A 15838-nucleotide genomic window follows, 5' to 3' on the forward strand; every position below is an offset into this window, starting at 1 on the left:
TCTTTTTTTTTCTTTTTAAATATATTTATTGATTATGCTATTACAGTTGTCCCATTCTCCCCCCCACTCCACTCCATCCTGCCCACCCCCTCCCTCCCACATTCCCCCGTATAGTTCATGTCCAGGGGTCATACTTGTAAGTTCTTTGGCTTCTACATTTCCTACACTATTTTTACCCTCCCCCTGTCTATTTTCCACCTATCATCTATGCTACTTATTCTCTGTACCTTTACCCCCCTCTCCCCCTCCCACTCCCCTATTGACAACCCTCATGTGATCTCCATCTCTATGGTTCTGTTCCCGTTCTAGTTGTTTGCCTAGTTTGCTCTCATTTTTGTTTTAGGTGTGGTCATTAATAACTGTGAGTTTGCTGTCATTTTTACTGTTCCTATTTTTGATCTTCTTTTTCTTAGGTAACTCCCTTTAACATTTCATATAATAAGGGCTTGGTGATGATGAACTTCTTTAACTTGACCTTATCTGAGAAGCACTTTATCTTCCCTTCCATTCTAAGTGATAGCTTTGCTGGATACAGTAATCTTGGATGTAGGTCCTTGCGTTTAATCTTGGGTAATGTAATTAGGATGTGCCTTGGTGTGTTCCTCCTTGGGTCCAGCTTCTTTGGGACTCTCTGGGCTTCCTGGACATCCTGGAAGTCTATTTCCTTTGCCAGATTAGGGAAGTTCTCCTTCCTTATTTGTTCAAATAAGTTTTCAATTTTTTGCTCTTCCTCTTCTCCTTCTGGCACCTCTATAATTCGGATGTTGGAACGTTTCAAGGTGTCCTGGAGGTTCCTAAGCCTCTCCTCATTTTTCCAAGTTCTTGTTTCTTCATTCTTTTCTGGTTGGATGTTTCTTTCTTCCTGCTGGTCCACACCGTTGATTTGAGTCCCAGTTTCCTTCTCATCACTATTGGTTCCCTGTACATTTTCCTTTGTTTCTCTTAACATAGGCTTCATTTTTTCATCTGTTTTTCGAACAGATTCAACCAATTCTGTGAGCATCTTGATAACCAGTGTTTTGAACTGTGCATCCGATAGGTTGGCTATCTCTTCCTCACTTAGTTGTATTTTTTCTGGAGCTTTGAAGTGTTCTGTCATTTGGGCCTTTTTTTTTTTTTGTCTTGGTGCGTCTGTTAAGTAAAGGGGCGGAGCCTTAGGTGTTCCCCGGGGCGGGGTAACGCTGGTTGCTGCGCTGTGATGCTGTATGTGGGGGAGGGGCCGAGAGGGAGCAATGGCGCTTGCTCCACTCTCCAGCGGATTTCAATCACTCCCTCCTCTACCCACAATCAAATTGGGCCCCTCTGGTGCTGGTTCCCAAGTGGGTGGGCCTGTGCACACTCTAGGCCCCTGTGGGTCTCTCCAACGAACTCTCCTGTGAGGCTGGGAGTCTCTCCTACGGCCGCCCCAACGCCCACGGGCACTTTCAGTCAGAGGTCTGAGGCTTTATTTCCCCCATGCTGGAGCCCTGGGTTGCGCGGTCTGCTTTGCTCCCCGCCGTTTGTCCGGTTTATCTGTGCACAAATGTGGTGCCGTGGGGTGCCACCCACCGCTCTGCCTGCCCCATTCTCCGCCACTCCGAGTCCGGCCCTCTCGGTTTATCTGCGCAAATGTGTGGCCGCAGGGTCTGCTAGTGCTCGGACTGCCTGCGCCGTTTGTCCCACACTCTGCCAGTCTCAGTCCCACCACAGCCACGCAAGTCCTCTCCACCCCGGTGCCTGTCTCCACCCCTCCTACCGGTCTGGATGAATGTTTATTTTTTATCTCCTTCGTGTCGGACTTCCTTGCCGTTCGATTTTCTGTCAGTTCTGGTTGTGCGAGGAGGCGCAGTGTGTCTACCTACGCCGCCATCTTGGTTCTCCAAAAAACTGCATCTCATAGTCTGAAAAATATGGTATTTGAATGACCCCTTAAACCATTTCTTAAATAATAAATGTTATTGTTCATAATATTCCTGTACCACTCATTGTGGCATTTAGGAATACTTGCTGCATCATTTGCAGAATATTTTGTTTCTCTAGGGAGGAAGGGAGCATCAAAACATTTTTACTATCATGATCCTCAAATGGCAAAGTTTGTTCTTTGCTGTCTTTATGGCCTTCCTGCTGCTAAACTCCAGGTGTTTCCTTTTGCCTTTTGGCTTCCTTCTTGCTTGTATTAAATATAACAATAATTAAATTCCAAAACCTTTGCAAATTTTGGCAACAAATTTGTACTCCACATGTTTATTCTTTTTCTTCATTGTGATTCACCAAGACTAGGTTTTATTTTACAGATTTACTTGAACTTGTGGCTTGTGTAACAGACCTTCATTCTGTCCAGTCAGTCTTGTAACAGTAGGTGGAGGAGAGATGTCATTTTGAAGGGAGAGGGCTTTCTCTTATTTCTGATTGCCTTCTAACCTACTGCCTGGTTAATCTCTTGCTTTTGCTTTTTGTTTATTTCAGTTTTCTGCTTTGATCCTTTTTACTGATTTCTATGTTGGCTTCATTTTCTAAAAGTACCAATTTAAATTGGATATTAGGCACAGAATTTAGAAATGTGAAAGTAGCTGTTTAATATGTGTTCTTTGCATTAGTGCCTTTCCTTTGAAGTGCTTCCTGTCTTCTTGGCATCTTTGCAAAATAGATTTAAAACGACTGGGCTTACTCTGTTTCTTTTTATATATATATATTTTTCAAAGGCTAAACCAAGTGGGGAGAAAATGCAGACAACTGTAATTGAACAACAATTAAAAAAAATAATCATTTGGCCAAATAAAAAAAAGGTTAAACCAGGGATCATAGACTAGCATCCAGTGTCAAAGAAAGGTGAGAAGAAGTGAAAAAATAGGACTTTAGGGACTGGATTTCCATTCCTACTCCAATCACCAACCAAAGAAACAGTCTGGTGAGAATGGGCTTCTGTTCATTTATATAGGATCTATGAGGGGCAAGCTCCTGACTGTGAAAAGAGCGACCTATTTTTTTTTTCCTTTATAAACTATTAGAATCCTTCTCTTGCCATGTTCACTTTATTTTGGTCTGTGATACAAAGTTTGGGGGACTAGGATTATTAGTATTGTTTTATAGAAGACGAAATTGAGTCCTGGATAGGTCATATAACTTTATTCTATTTCAGCTATCCTTTTAGAAAGTGCAAATGTGAAGCTAGTTCTGTGCTATATAGACATGCTGCACAGAATTTGGTCTGGATTAAGGAGACAAGACAAGCTCCGTGGATATAGTTCTGAATGATACAATTTATGATAACGTGACTGGAAGGACTGTGGCAAAATGCTAGACAACTCAAAGCCAAGAGGAGTAAGGCTAGTTTAAGGGGGAAAAAAAGAGTTCATGAAATGGTGACTTGAGTAGGATTTATCCAAACCCCCTTGGCTTTTAACAGAGCTGGGTTTGTGGTTCATCATGGAATTCATTACATGCTACCATTTTATGCCTAAAGATTAAAATTACTGTGGGACTCACCATGAAACGTTCATTGAAGAAGTTAAGCAAAGGGAAAAGCTTATGAATTCTTACACCTGTTTTCTGTTGGCTTGATTCTCCATACACATTTCATTTTCTTTGCAGTGAATCTTTACAACATGATTCAAAAGATTTAGTAAATGCTGGTTTTGAGGAAAGAAACCTGATGGATGCATTTTTTCTTTCTCTCACTCCAGTTCATGATTTACAAAGCCTTAGATGTTTAGTTCTCTACAGTAGCTACTGTTCTGGACTAGGTAAATGGGTGAACTAATTAATATGTGACTTAGAAAGATGAGATAGGCAAGTGAAAGAAAGTATTGTGAAACAAAGTGTTTGTGTTACTGAATAGAGACCCGTGGGGAAGCCCAGATACTGTTACCGAAACGCCCCTCCCCCTGCGTCTTTCTGTCCTAAGTTTGTCTTTGCCTGCTGTCAGTGCTCAATGCTAGAGTTTGGTGAAAAGGAAAGGAACTATTTATTCAAAAGTTATACAGGTTTAGAGTAATGGCGGAATGTCACCATTAAAATCCCAAAGTCCCTTTAAAACACCTACAAACACGCACACACAGTCCTGCCTTCCCCGCTTTGCCCAGCCTGGCTAATCAGGGGTACTATATCACAGGAAAAAGAAATAGAAGTTAGTAGCTCGGCTAGACTCCTGGTCCTCCCAGTAATCCATGCTCAGCTGGGCAGGTCTCCCACAGTCCCCAGCACCATCAGCTGTGTCACTGTAATCTCCAGTTCTTTTTATTTTTTAAATTTTTTGAAAAATATTTTATTTATTTTTAGAGAGAGGGGAAGGGAGGGGGAAGAGAGGGAAAGAAACATCAATGTGTGGTTGCCTCTCATGTGCCCCCAAATGGGGTCTGGCCCACAACCCAGGCATGTGCCTTGACTGGGAATCTAACCAGCAACCCTTTGGTTCATAGGCCAGCACTCAATCCACTGAGCTACACCAGCCTGGGCTCCAGTTCTTAATCCAAAACCATGTGGCATCTCCTCATGGCCCACCAGCAAGAGTCCTTTCACCCCTTTTCTTCCTGCATGGTCTCGCATTGTCCTTGCATTGTCTCCTGTAATGCTTCTGACCTGCATGGTGGCCTGCCTTTAGTTTAAATCCCAGCCTGGAACCTCCTCTGTAACCCCATTTCTGACTCCTCCCACAATTGGCTACACCTGCCAGCACTCCTGTATTTTTTCAGCCTTTCTTGGCTGGCATAGTTAGTCTGGGCAGGTGTGGCCCTGTAGCATGGAGCAAACCATCTCTAAGCTCTCACACAGGCGCTGTAACCACGGGGAGCTGCCTCTGAGTTACATCATGGGTCAAAGTTATGCATACCTTCTGACTCCATTCAGGCTGGAAGACTAGTCTGCTGTTATTGATGCACAAAGTGACCATTTTTGCATATCAGGCATGAAGCTGGCCTGCAAAATAACTCTCAATGGCCCTGCTCCATGTCTCCCCCCAGCTGGGCCTATTATCCTATATTCCTGAATACACCAAGTTCTGGACCCTTGTTACAAATCCCCCCTTTGGGGGGCCCAGGGGCCTCCCAGCCTACACTCCATTACATTTGGTCTCTCTGTGTTATCTTTGGATGCAGATTTGAAGTGGTCACTCCCACCACCACCTTTAACTGTGGAAATAAGCCAGAGTTCCTTGCTTGAGGTAGATGTTAAGAAAGATTCATTCAGTTTTATTAGACACCAAAGAGTATTCAGGAGAGTTACAATATACAATCCCTACATCCAGGTTCTCTGTAATCTGATTGAGGACACAGAAATGAAGAATATAACTTGTCTATGTATTGTTAGTACTTTACAGTTTATGAGCACTTTTCTCACATACTCTATTTTATGAGATTTTCAGAATCACCAGTTTTAAGTTGATTTGGATGAGAAACTAAATTTCACCACTTAAAATGACTAAATGGTATAGTATGGACAATAAATATTAGTAATCATTCAGGAATGAGAGAAACCATTGCCTATGAATAGATTTTAAGAAATTCACAAACTCCCTGAAATTATAAAGTTTATATGTAAGTGCATTTTTCTAGGAAAACAATTCATAGTTTTCATCAGATTTTTAAAAAATTGATGTATAATTGCCTATTTCATCAGATTTTGAAAGTGAGTCTGTGGCTCGGAAAAAAAAAATTAAAAAACTACTTGTCTAGAGTGTTTGAAGAACACTTAGAGAATGAGGCCTTGAGATGAGTTCTGAACAGTATGTCGAGAGAAAAGAGCAATCTGGATGGAAAGGTGACAGTATCTAAAATTTCTTTTATCTTCTATAAATAGCAGTGCCCTGAGCTGTTAAATCTTCGGCACAGATTCCTTTCGTTCTTATGCTAATTTTCCATCCAATGATCCTACTTCCTATTGCTATCCCACGTGTACCAAGAGTCATAATCGGTTTGGATATAGGTCTTATTGGTTACATAATAGGTCTTAATAATTAATTTTTAGATATGATTTAACTAGGAGGGTTTTTTTCTAGTTAAAGTGGGTGAGAGAAATACATTTAAGAAATGACAACAGCCCTTATTGGTGTGGCTCTTTTGGTTGGGCATCGTTCTGCAAAGTGAGAGGTCCTCGGCTCAACTCTCTATCAGGGTACATGCCAGGGTTGCAGGCTCAGTCCCCCTGTTGGGATGTATATGAGAGGCAGCCAACTCATGTTATTTTGTTTTTTTAAAGAAAGAAATGACAATACATGGAGTAGAAATCATGATAGTTTAACCTGAAATTGAATACTAAGGGTATATAGTATCTCCATATTTTAGCTTATTTAACTAACATTGTCAAACACTTACCATGGCCCAGAAACTGACTGCTGAGAATACAATAGCCAGAAAAATCAGACCAAGCTCTTTCTCTCATCGAGCTTTTAAAACGAATTTCACAAATGTGTCTATAATTTATAAACTCAGATATACTCTTAGGTGTTTCTTTTTGGGAAAATCCCAAGTAAGATAATTGACCTATATTAACAGGACCCTTTTCTGATGGTTGTTGTCTTACTATAGTAGTGATTCTTATTGGGTCTTGTAGCGTAGCGAATGGGTTGTCTCTAAAGTACATTTGAAATGTTAGGAAACAGCTGAGGAGATGCTACTGGCCTCTAGAGGAGGTGAGGGATGCTATTAAACCTCTTATGATGCACAGGACACCTCCACAACAAAGAATTATCCAACCTGAGCTGTCAGAAGGGCCAAGTTGAGAAACCCTGTCCTAGATGGACATTTTAAAGTAACTGAACAAAGCTGTTGAATAGGCCTTAAGATAGAATCGGGGCTTACTTAAGCATTCCAGTACTACAGTATTATGCCACCCTATGTTTCTAGTGCTTCCTCATTAGTAGGTTACAGATTTTATTAAAAGAAAAGATTCTCTGGTATACCAACTAACATTCTGCTTTGATTCATTCCAGTGGATGTGGTTAATGTAGTAGGGGATGGTGACTTGGGTTTGAAGTTTGGAACTATTCTTCTATAAACATCACCCCGATGTCGTGATATGATTAATACATTCTTATTGTTATTGTCAATACTTACTGACTAGTGTCATTAAATATTTGGGTAAATCCCCAAACATACTTGTGGACTGACATATAGGAAGGATTTAGAAAGGAATCAGTATAGGTATTTATTCCTAGGTGAATACTCTAGAACAGCAATTTTCAGCCTTTTCCATCTCATGGCACACATAAAGTAATGACTAAAATTCTGCAGCACACCAAAAAAATATTTTATTTTTTGATGATCTGATGGAAAAAAAAAAGGTATAATTTTGGTTCATTCACACCAGGCGACTATTGTTTTGGCTGTTGTCATTTTATGATTTGCCAGTCTAAGGGAAAAGAGGTCGGTGTCCCTGACTAAATAATCAGGTATTGCATATTTTAAAACTTCTTGCAGCACATCAGTTGGAAATCGCTGCTGTAGGACAGTGATTCACTAGCTTGATGTGTGTTGGAAACACCTGGAAATCTTACTAAAGTAAAGGCTCATATCTGAAGTGAGGCCCGAGATTACACATAGATGATAACACTATTCTCCGACCAAGAGAAGGTTAATTTTTAAAATGCCTTCCACTTTTTATTTTTGTAATTTCACTTTTTAGTTGTAAAAGTGATAAAACTAATGTTGGAGAAAATTTGAAAAACAGAAAAGAAGACAGATCTCTAGTATTAATCTCTACCACACCAATGAAGTTGCTAGTACTTTGTATATTTTCTTTCAATTATTTTATCCCAAGGGTCTTTAAAAATATATCCTTAAACCCAGGCTCTGCATCACACAATTTTATATCTGATTTTGTTGAATAAAAAGGAAGAGAAAAATTTCCCTTTTCCCCCTTTTATTCTCCTCTCTGTTCTGCATTTTGAATTTATCAGTTAGGAAGTCTTGCTCCAAGGGATAAAGGATCACATGGCTTGCTGTAGAGACTTCATTTTGTAAGCTGACATATGTCATGTGGCCGTTAAAAATATATTTCTCATAACTGGGAAAAATGAAGCTCAGTAATGGATATTCTGGAAGTTGACCTCATCAAGGAATGCCATTCCTATTTGAAATTGATCTTTTATTTTCTTAAGGAAATAATTTTTCTTCTTAATAATTAGAAGCTCAGTGACAAATGTGCACTATAATTTTTCAGTTACCAAAAATCTGTGGGTGAGTTGAGTATCTGTGACAGTGAATCTTATTTTCCATTTCCTTATTTTATTGGTTCAGAAATGTCCTCTAATGAGATTTAAAGAAATTTACAGATTGTTAGAAAAAATTAGCCTTTGCTCTATGCTTTTGTTGAAACTTATTTATTTCATTACCTACTCACCTTACTAGGCTCAGTGTATCTCCTAATAGTTTTCTAGATTAACAAGCAAGTAATTATATTCTGGAATTTTTCATTGTTTTAAAGGTCTATTTAACTTAAACCATCTGAGGTCTGAGTTTCATCGAACCATATATATTTCTCTAATCTCAACTAATAATTTGTAGAAAACATCAAATTTAAAATAGTCAAGTCATTTTATAGTTTTAAGAAATTTATTGCTCTGCCAGAAAGTGTAACGTTTTTTTCATATTGTGTCTTGTCAATCTAAATCAGTGATTTATAACAAACTTTCTTTTCATCTTTAGTCTTTGTCTTCTATAACATTGAAATCTTTCAAGTCTCTTGATACTTTCTTTAAACTGACAAATTTCTGAGACTGGTTATACAGTGTATTCCATTGGTTATTTAGCCCTGTTATGCTGTTGAGAGTGATTGTTTTACAGATTTTCTTAGGTGTGACTCTTTAAGAAATGGATTTTTAAGTCTCCTGTGGTTATATCACAATTGGTACCATTTGAGCCTCATGGAATTCATTGAGAGCAACACTGTAAATAGTCCAAAGGTTTTTTAAAGCCGTATGTTCAGTAAAGCATATTAATGATTTAGTGAGCTCGTGTACTCTGTCATCAATGTGATTAGAGCAACTCTCTAATCACATAGCAACTTGTGATTAGAGAGTTGCAACTTCATAGCAACTCTCAGCATTCTGTGAATATGCCAAAGACTTAGTTCATTCACTCAGCAGAGTTAACTCTTTAAAAGACTCTTATTTATGCTATACAAACAACCTTTAGACTTGCCTCATTATATTTCCTTTCTCAGCGAATGTATTATCCTCTCTCAGTCTACTTTAGTGGGATGATTTTACAGCTTACTCAAAAGGGATCTTTTTACCATCCTATTTTTCTTTACTTACTTTATTAGTTGGGATTAAGTTCAGCTGCTAGTCACAGAGATTCAAATTAACAAAGCCTTAGAAAAGATTGAAGTTTATTTCTCCTCTACGTGAAATTCCAGAGATAGGCTCTGTTCCACACAGTGTCCGAGTCCCAGACTTTTCCATCAGATCATTCCACTGGCCCTTGGACATGGTCCCTGTCCTCATGACCCAAGAGGCCATTGTATCTACATCTCAGTCAATAGAGTGCAGGAAAGGGTCAAAGAAGAAAGGGGCAAAAGTTACATTTCTCCTGCCTTTAAGGAAGATTCTTTGAAGCTGCTACAATTTTTCCACTTATTCCCCATTGATTAGAACTTAGACACATGGCCATACTTAGTTACAAGGAAGGGAGGAACATTGCTTTTATTCTGGGTAGCTACATGCACAATTTACTATGGAAGAAGGGACCATGTATAAGAGGAACAGATGGCAGTCTATCACTCTATGACTTCTGTTTCTTACAGTCATTGAGTAGAATAAATTTCAGTACAGTCTTATCACAATTTTAGCATAGTGTCTTTGGGATATTACTAATGAGAACTTTGGTAGGGGTAGACTAAGATTGGGGGAAACAAACAGAACTGACATGATCTATGTGTAAGTGTATCACAAAGCTTTTCTCATTGTTGAATTTCCATGTATCAGTTCAGAGTTTCTCACTAGTCATTGCAGTTTCTTTATCATTTGGACCAAAGGGACAGATGATTGGGGGTCATGCTTATGGAAGATCCTTCCAGTCTTCAAGAGTCCTGGGCATCAGAAACCTAGACCGATGAAAAAGTATCATTCTTTTTTTTTTTTTTTTTAAATATATTTATTGATTATGCTATTACAGTTGTCCCATTTCCCCCCCCACTCCACTCCATCCTGCCCACCCCCCTCCCTCCCACATTCCCCCCCTATAGTTCATGTCCATAGGTCATACTTATAAGTTCTTTGGCTTCTACATTTCCTACACTATTTTTACCCTCCCCCTGTCTATTTTCCACCTATCATCTATGCTACTTATTCTCTGTACCTTTCCCCCCCTCCCCCTCCCACTCCCTTAATGACAACCCTCATGTTCTAGTTGTTTGCCTAGTTTGCTCTCATTTTTGTTTTATGTATGGCCATTAATAACTGTGAGTTTGCTGTCATTTTTACTGTTCCTATTTTTGATCTTCTTTTTCTTAGGTAACTCCCTTTAACATTTCATATAATAAGGGCTTGGTGATGATGAGCTTCTTTAACTTGACCTTATCTGAGAAGCACTTTATCTTCCCTTCCATTCTAAGTGATAGCTTTGCTGGATACAGTAATCTTGGATGTAGGTCCTTGCGTTTAATCTTGGGTAATGTAATTATGATGTGCCTTGGCGTGTTCCTTCTTGGGTCCAGCTTCTTTGGGACTCTCTGAGCTTCCTGGACTTCCCAGAAGTCTATTTCCTTTGCCAGATTAGGGAAGTTCTCCTTCATTATTTGTTCAAATAAGTTTTCAATTTTTTGTTCTTCCTCTTCTCCTTTTGGCACCCCTATAATTCGGATGTTGGAACGTTTCAAGGCGTCCGGGAGGTTCTTAAGCCTCTCCTCATTTTTCCAAGTTCTTGTTTCTTCATTCTTTTCTGGTTGGATGTTCGTTTCTTCCTTCTGGTCCACACCATTGAATTGAGTCCCAGTTTCCTTCTCATCACTATTGGTTCCCTGTACATTTTCCTTTGTTTCTCTTAGCATAGGCTTCATTTTTTCATCTGTTTTTCGAATAGATTCAACCAAGTCTGTGAGCATATTGATAACCAGTGCTTTGAACTGTGCATCCGATAGGTTGGCTATCTCTTCGTCGCTTAGTTGTATTTTTTCTGGAGCTTTGAAGTGTTCTGTCATTTGGGCCATTTTTTTTTGTTGTTTGTCTTGGTGCGTCTGTTACTTTAAGGGGCGGAGCCTTAGGTGTTCACCGGGGCGGGGTAATGCTGGTCGCAGCGCTGTGACGCTGTACGTGGGGGAGGGGCCGAGTGGGAGCAATGGCGGCCGCCTCACTCTCCTCCGGCTTTCAATCTTTCACTCCGCTACCCACAATCAAACTGGGCCACTCTGGTGCTGGTTCCCGAGTGAGTGGGCCTGTGCACACTCTAGGCCCCTGTGGGTCTCTCCAACAACCTCTCCTGTGAGGCTGGGAGTCTCTCCTGCTGCCGCCCCAACTCCCACGGGCGTTTTCAATCAGAGGTTTGAGGCTTTATTTCCCTGAGCTGGAGCCCTGGGTTAAGCGGTCTGCTTCTCTCCCCGCCGTTTGTCCAATTTATCTGTGGGCGAATGTGGTGCCGTGGGATGCTACCCGCTGCTCTGCCTGCCCCGCTCTCCGCCACTCTGAGTCCGGCCCTCTCGGTTTATCTGCGCAAATGTGGGGCTGCAGGGTCTGCTAGTGCTCGGACTGCCTGCGCCATTTGTCCCACACTTCGCCAGTCTCAGTCCCGCCACAGCCACGCGAGTCCTCTCCACCCCGGTGCCCGTCTCCGCCCCTCCTACCAGTCTGGATGAATGTTTATTTTCTATTTTCTTGGTGTTGGTCCCCCTTGCTGTTCGATTTTCTGTCAGTTCTGGTTGTGCGAGGAGGCGCAGTGTGTCTACCTACGCCGCCATCTTGGTTCTCCCCGAAAAAGTATCATTCTTAATACTTTTTTTTTTTTAAGTCTGATGCTTACCTCACCACCTTAGAAAGGTGAGTGTGGGAGCAGTTATAGGCAAAAAAAAAAAAAAAAAAAAAAAAAAAAAAAAGACACAAACTGTGTTAAATAGAAAAGTTTCCTAGTATTTCAGGGTATTGAAGACAGGATACTTCATAGAAACAGAACATGAAACCATGAGTTAGAATCCCTAGAAAGGAAATGAATACTAACACCAGCTATGGGATTAATAGGATTTTGTACAATGAGAAGAAATTGGGTGATGTTTCCACCTTGCTTTTCCAGTGGGTGGAGAAACAATATTCTCAACTCTTTCCAATCCAAATGTGTTTTTGAGGCTAATGAATTGAATTTAAGGCTAGAACTTTGAGAAAAAAAGAATAGAGAGGGATAGTTCCTTCTTTTCAGTTGTCCACATGAGCTCAGTGAGTTTTTTGGGGATTGACTGACTTCAGCAATTAGATTTCAGGGATGACTGAAATGGTTGGCTTGGCCATAATGCAGTCCAGCAGGATATCTGGAAACACATTTGACCTAATTACAAGGAACAATGGACATGTCCATGGATATCACATTGATGTCATACCTTTTACCCCAGAGGAAGGAGCTTTTTGTGAATGAGGTATTATGGCTGACATATTTTCTATGTACATAGAGTATTTATATACTGCTGAATGTTTCATTTTTATTTTTGTCCATTGTTTTTTCAGAGAGAGAGAGAAAGGGGTAGAGAAAGAGAGAGAAAGAAAGATCGATTGGTTGCCTGATTGCCTTCATTTTTCAAAAAAAAGATTTTATTAATTTTTAGAGAGAGGGGAGGGGAGGGAGAAAAAGAGGGAGAGAAACATCAATTGGTTGCCTCTCCCACACTCCCAACTGGGGACCTGGCCCGTAACCCGGGCATGTACCCTAAGCAGGAATCCAACTGGCAGCCTCTCAGTTTCTGGGATGATGCCCAACCTGCTCAGCCATATCAATCAGGCCCCTGGGTTGCCTTATTGTACACATCCAAACCAGGGATTGAACATGCAACCTGGGTATGTGCCCTGACTAGGAATTGAACCCACGACCTTTGTCTACACAGGGTGACACTCCAACTGAACCTCACCCCCCAGGGCCCTTACAGTATTATTAAAGCTATTCTGTATTGGGTGGAAGCAAATGTATAATTCAAAGGGACACAATCAATCAGCCTTATTATATCAATATTTGTCAGTGTAAAAATATTCTATTTTTATGTGTAAGTGGGTGACGAAGCTTGAAATACTATCAGGAGGATGCAGAGATTCAAAATATATGAATCAAAACTAATTACACCAGACTACCATGATTCAGAAAATTACAGTAGTGATATATTATATGCACTTACTTCAAAGGGAATCTGGAATTTAATTGTTATTTTCATTTCAAATGCTCTTTTAAGAATAGTACCATTTAGATGATGAGGACATGATGCTTATTATACTTGTTAATTTGTTTTTAATTAAAGTCCTCAGTAGAACTTTCATAGATTATGGTTCAAGGCAAAAATTAACCTAGATGTGCCCTGGCTGGTGTGGCTCAGTGGATTGAGCACCAGCCTGTGAGCCAAAGGCTTGCTGGTTCGATTCCGTCAGGGCACATGCTTGGGTTGCGAGCCACATCGTGCCCTCAGTACGGGGCACATGGGAAACAACCACACATTGATGTTTCTCTCCCTCTCTTTCTCCTACCCATCGCCTCTCTCTAAAAGTAAATAAATAAAATAAAATAAAAAATAAAAAAAATAACCTAGATGTTTCTGTATAATTCAGGAGGAATCATTTAACTGGAAAACTCTTTGTGATGATTTGAATTCTGTTATGCAATTTGATTACTAAATTAGAATTAGAAAAGCTGTGAAAGAAAATGAGAGAAAAAGAGAAATAAGAATGGGAAGTAGCTAGTCACCACAAAAGAAGTATGCAACAAACCCAGTGGTCTTGGTACGGTGGTTGGGTCTTTCCATTTACCACTCTAGAAGTGCATCTGATTAACAGTGCAATTTCCCAGTTAGTTTCGCTAGTTATAGGTCATGAAACTGACATTATTCAGACTTACTTTGAATTGGTTAAGAGTTCTTGTTCCCATTTTTTTTAAAGATAAACTTGGCGAGGAGAGAATTAGATTCTTGAATTAGTTATTTATAATTCCACAATTATTTTCTGAAATGACCAACCGAAGAGAAACACCCACCTCACCGTTTTTCTTCTCTTTACTAGTGGGCTTTAACTCTTACAATGATCTTTGTTTAGCATTTCAGTACTTACAGTACAGATTGAAGGAGAAGAGGGCAAAATATCTGCCTGAAAGTGATTATGAAAATGCTTAAATTCTCAGGGACAATGAGGGGAAATTTTGACTACAGCTGCTTCACTTCTATGATAGCTGATCAGGGATGCAAATCAAGACCAACTTTATACAAATTTGATGGGCTGTTTGTTATTGCTAAAGTCCCAGATTCAAGTTTAAATATTAAAATATGGAGAAAAAGATGGAAACTGGTGTTCATGAGTACTTAAAATTAGACATCTATGTGAAAAATGAGAAAAAAATATCTGTAACCTATTCAAGGCATTTTTCTGTTTTCTCGCTTGACCTTCAGTGATCCTATATAGTAGGTATCTTTATCCCCCAGACATATGGAGGTATATCTATCTATCTGTTTATTCCTTTGTCAGATATTAACAGAAAAAAACTGAATGAACTGGAAATCAGTGAGAATTAATACATAAGGCTTTTATGCAGCATTTAAATAAGTAGGGAGTGGTATATAATGTGAATGAAACACTGAAAAATAATATCTGTCTGAATATAATCTTTCCAAAAGGTCTGAAGTAAGCACCCCAAGCAGTTCTACATCCTTAGAAATATAAATAGTTGTACACCTCAGAATGCTCTTGCAGAAATGGCTGGCATTTTGTGTTATTTGCTTTTTTTATCTATCTGTCATATAAAGAATATGCTTCCAAAGAATGTCCTCAAAGAATGCCATGATGAAGATGAAACTGCCACAGTGTCTGCTTGCTCACTATTCTCTCCTTAGTGCCCAGCAGAGCTGGTTGTAAATAAGTGTGCTTTGATTAAGTGAATAACCTGTGCACTTGGTGTACGTTACATTGGTATCTAAGATGTGCATTTGGATTGCATTGTGGTCAGAAAAGAAGTTGGGTACACAGCCCCGACAGCAGTTATCAGTGGAAGTTGTGTGCAATTGACTTCTAGCAGAGGAACAGGTTTATATAGTCCCAACTCTCTCTGGTCACTAAATGGGACAAAGAAGTCCCTTGTCAAGTAAATTTCATTTATGAAGCTCCTTTTTAAGAATTCAAAACAATACTTATAAAACTAGTGAAAAAATACAAAAATATGTCAGTCTTTAATAAGATATTCCCCATCTATCAATAGTCATATTCTTTTACATTGTCTTTCTTGCAAGTACAAACAATTATATTTACAAGGTTTCAGGGAGTGGTTGGATATTTTTACCAAAATTGGACTATATGATGCATATTACTCTTACAACTTGCTTTACCACTAAATAGATTGTGGGCAACTCTCCAGGTCAGTACATATAGGCATAAATCATTATTTAAGAGCTGCATAATCCTCACTTCACATCCTAGTAAACTATTCTATTTATTGTACATTGAAGATATTTCCACTTTGTTTTTAATTGCTGTTTCTACCACTCCAAACCTGCAATTTTCAACTGGTGTGCCACAGCAGGCACACTGGAATGCTGCAAGAATTTTTTATTTTTTATTGTTTTAAGATTTTATTTATTTTTAGAGAGGGGAAGGGAGGGAGAAAGAGAGGGAGAGAAATATCAATGTGTGGTTGCCTCTTGAGCACCCCCCACCAGGGACCTGGCCCACAACCCAGGCATGTCCCCTGACTGGGAATTGAGC

At 39.7% G+C, this 15838-nt stretch overlaps 1 protein-coding gene across 2 annotated transcripts in view; it reads left to right on the forward strand.

Annotated features, from left to right (window-relative positions):
- The window catches only part of COMMD1 (copper metabolism domain containing 1), a 104164-nt gene that overhangs the window by 54231 nt on the left and 34095 nt on the right, over positions 1-15838 (forward strand). The window lies entirely within an intron of this gene.

Source organism: Desmodus rotundus, chromosome 5 (assembly GCF_022682495.2).
Source record: "Desmodus rotundus isolate HL8 chromosome 5, HLdesRot8A.1, whole genome shotgun sequence".
Lineage (NCBI taxonomy): Eukaryota > Metazoa > Chordata > Mammalia > Chiroptera > Phyllostomidae > Desmodus > Desmodus rotundus.